Genomic DNA, 3,852 nt, shown 5'->3' with positions numbered 1-3,852 from the left:
AACCCAGGGATAAGCCTCATGAGTATGTTGATCATGTTGTATGACCATTTTAATATGCTGTTAAATTCATGTTGCTAGTATTTTGGTGAGAGTATCTGTGTCTATATTCATGAGGAATATTAGCCTGTAGTTTCCTTTTCTTGTGGTATCCTTATCTGTCTTTCATATCAGAGTAATGCTGGACTCACAAAAAGAGTTTGAGAGTATTCCCTCCTCTTCAATTTTTGGGAAGAGTTTGAAAAGGATTGATGTTAATTACTCTTTAAATATTTGTTAGAATTCACCAGGGAAGCCATCTGGTCCTGGGCTTTTTTTCTCTGTTGGGAGATTTTAAATTATCAGTTTAATCTCCTTACTTGTTTTTAGTCTGTTCCTATTTTCTCTTTCTTCATGATTCAGTCTTGACTGGTTGTATGATTCTAGGAATTTATCCTTTTTTTCTAGATTATCCAATTTGTTGGTGTATAATTGTTCATAGCAGTCTCTTATGATCATCTGTATTACTGTGGTGTCAGCTGTAATGTCTCCTCTTTCATTTATTTTTTTTCCTTTTTATTTTTTAGAGAGAGAGTGCGAGCACAAGTTGGGGAGAGGGGCAGAGGGAGAGAGAGACAGACAGAGACAGAGAGAGAGAAGGAGAATCTTAAGCTGGCTGCATGCCCTGCATGGGGCCCAATATGGGGCTCGATCCCATGACCCTGGGATCATGACCTGAACCAAAATCAAGAGTTGGACGCTCAACTGACTGAGCCAGCCAGGTGCCCCTGTCTCCTCTTTCAGTTCTGATTTTAGTTATTTGGGTCCTCTCTTTTTCTTTGTCTGAATGAAAGTTTGTCAGTTTTGTTGATCTTTCCAAAAAACTAGCTGTTAACTTGGTTGATCTTTCCTATTGTTTTTCTGGTCTCCGTTTCATTTATTTCTGCTCCGATCTTTGTTATTTCCTTCTTTCTGCTAACCTTGGGCTTAGTGTGTTCTTCTTTTTCTAGTTCCTTAGGGGTAAAGTTATGTTTTTTATTTGTGATTTTTCTTTGTTGTTGTTGTTTAGGTTTCTGTCATTTTAATCAGGGTTGCTATGAAAAACAATACCTCAGCTAACCACTTTGTCCTCGTCTTCTACCTAACTCCCATTTCCCTTCGTGTATCTATAGCACAGGAACCCAAAGACCCCCCGTCCCCTTCATCCTCCTTATTCCTATTAGGGACAGATATGTCACTAAGTGGATTCAGCCTCTTCCATACAGCATGAAACAGGATAAGTAAAAAATATCTTTATGAAGAGTTTTGTTATGCTGTTATCTTAGGGTGGAGCCAGAGGCAGAGTTGAGGGCTGGGGTGAAGTTTGGGCATCTTTTAGAGATCAGAGTTTTTCTCAGGGGCACAGAACCTGAGTTTGCTCAGAAAAGGGACTATGTCTAAGAGGACAGGGACTACACTGGGCTAGGCTGAAAGTTCTTTTCAAGAGTATTGTGAGAATAGAGACACTTTAAAACCCATTGTCCTTCCTCTTCCCATACCTTCCCCAACTTCCAGGTAGAAGAGGAGGGGTCTCCTGAGCAGGGAATAATCACAGTTCTCTCAAGGTTTCATCTGTGATTGCTGGGATGGGCAGTGAGTATGACTTATCCCCTGGTGCTGCCCGACCAGCTCAGGATTTTCTGTCCCTGCTGGTGAGCACCGAGACCTGAGGGATGTCAGATAGTGATACGGTTTCCTTGACTGCATCGTTCCCATCCACCACTACAAAGAGGTGAATCTCTGCATCCACCAGCCTGTTGATGATGGTCTCCGGAGTCTCATGCAGGTAGCACTTGAAGACACATCTGAAGTAATGTGATCAACATTGTAGGGCTTTGGTCACTGACACATCCAGGTTACTCTAAGTTTGTTCTGCTGCTACACTGATAACATAAAACTTGGGGTAGAAGTTCACCACACGCTCTTTCTCATCCACCAGTGGCAGGGCTGAGAATCCGCATTGTACAAAATGCCCAGAGGCATGTAGACAGGGGTGGTGGTGTGGGCCATAGCAGCGTTGGCCTAAGTGCTAACTTGAAGTTCTTTCCAGAGAGTTAGACACGAACTCTGGCTTGGGGAATTCATCAGCAAACAATTTGAGACACTTGAGAACGTGCTTATAGGTGAATATGTACAAGGTGTTGCCTGATTCTGAGTCAATAACTGGCAGCCTGCGGATCTTATTTTGAATTAATGAAGAGACAGCATCAAATAAGCTGGCATTAGAAGCAATGCGGACAAGGGATTCGAGGAGTCCCGTACGTACACCTCCCTCCAAGTTTCTATTTTGTGCTCTTTCAGCTCATAGATCTATACCAATACTGATTGTTAATAGTGGTGTAAGATATTAAAAAAAAATTTTTTTTAGTGTTTATTTTGAAAGAAAGAGTATGAGTGGAGGAGGAGTAGAGAGAGGGGGGAACGGAGGATCAGAAGTGGGCTCCGTGCTGACAGCGAGGAACCCGATGCAGGGCTTGAACTCACGAACCGCGAGATCATGCCATGAGCTGAAGTCAGAGGCTCAACTAACTGAGCTCCCTAGGCGCCCCCTAGTGGTGCAAGATACTGGTGAAATCGGTGATGGCCCGCATGCCCACAAAACTTTTCTTCTTACTATCCCACAAAGGAGCAGCTCGTATACCATTAGTTGCCAAAGGGGTCGGGTGGGAGGGGGAAGCTTTCTTCACCTACAGGGAAGTATCAAATATAAACAAATTGAAGCTTGTGGGAATCAGGTCATAGCCATGATGAGACTTCATAAAAGAAGTGTACATGGTAGAGTTAGATTCTGCGGACGCTTGAGTGTGTTCATTTTCCAGAGCTGGAAACTATCCCAAGAAATGACCATGTCCTTTGCAAGAGACACCGGCTGGGTTCATTTGCTTTAGGAAGCTTTCTCTCTCTTTTTTTTTTTTTTTTTTAACATAAGCGTTTCTTTTCTTTTCTATGTTTTATTTATTTTTGAGAGAGAGGGAGAGAGCATGAGCAGGGAAGGGGCAGAGAGAGAGGGAGACATAGAGTCTGAAACAGGCTCCAGGCTCTGAGCTGTCAGCACAGAGCCCGACTCGGGGCTTGAACTCACTTACGAACTACGAGATCATGACCTGACCCGAAGTTGGACACTTAACGATTGAACCACTCAGGTGCCCCACTCTCTTTTTTCTTAATGAAGGCATTTATTGCTTTAAACTTCCCTCTCAGAACTGCCTTTGCTGCATCGCATAAGTTTTGGTGTGTTATGTTTCAGTTTTCCTTTGTATCAAGGTTATTTTTTGATTTCCCTTTTGACTTTGACCCAGTGGCTGTTCAAGAGTATGTTAATTTCCACACATTTGTGAGTTTTCCAGTTTTCTTCTTGTAGTTGATTTTTAGTTTCATATCATTGTGGTCAGAGAAGATATTTGATATATCAGTCATCTTACATTTGCTAAGAATTGTTCTGCAACCTAACATATGATCTATCCTAGTGTGCTTCAGAAAAATATGTATTCTGCTGTTGGGTGGAATCTTCTGCCTATATTTGGTCTAAGGTATAGTTCGAGTCCAATGTTTGCTTATTGATTTTCTGTCTGCATAATCTATGCATTGTTGGAAGTGAGCTCAGAAGCCCTCTGTTATTATTGTAGTGTTATTTCTCCCTTTAGATCTATTAGTATTTGCTTAATATATTTAGGTGCTCTGATAGTGGGTGCATATATATTTATAGTTATTATATTCTCTTGATGAATTAACCCCTTTGTCATTATATAATGACCTTTGTCATCTATTGTTACAATTTTTTAATGTTTATTTATTTACTTTGAGAGAGAGAGAGTGTGTGCACATGCCCAGGAGTGG

At 41.6% G+C, this 3,852-nt stretch overlaps 1 pseudogene; it reads right to left on the bottom strand.

Annotated features, from left to right (window-relative positions):
• Positions 1-1,645: 1,645 nt before the first annotated feature.
• Positions 1,646-2,837, bottom strand: LOC132689753 (5'-AMP-activated protein kinase subunit gamma-1 pseudogene; annotated as a pseudogene).
• Positions 2,838-3,852: the final 1,015 nt, after the last annotated feature.

Source organism: Panthera onca, chromosome E3 (genome assembly GCF_046562875.1).
Source record: "Panthera onca isolate mPanOnc1 chromosome E3, mPanOnc1 haplotype 2, whole genome shotgun sequence".
NCBI classification, from domain to species: Eukaryota; Metazoa; Chordata; class Mammalia; order Carnivora; family Felidae; genus Panthera; species Panthera onca.
Note: the sequence above shows the minus strand (reverse complement) of the source record. Positions and strands in the feature narration are given on the sequence as shown.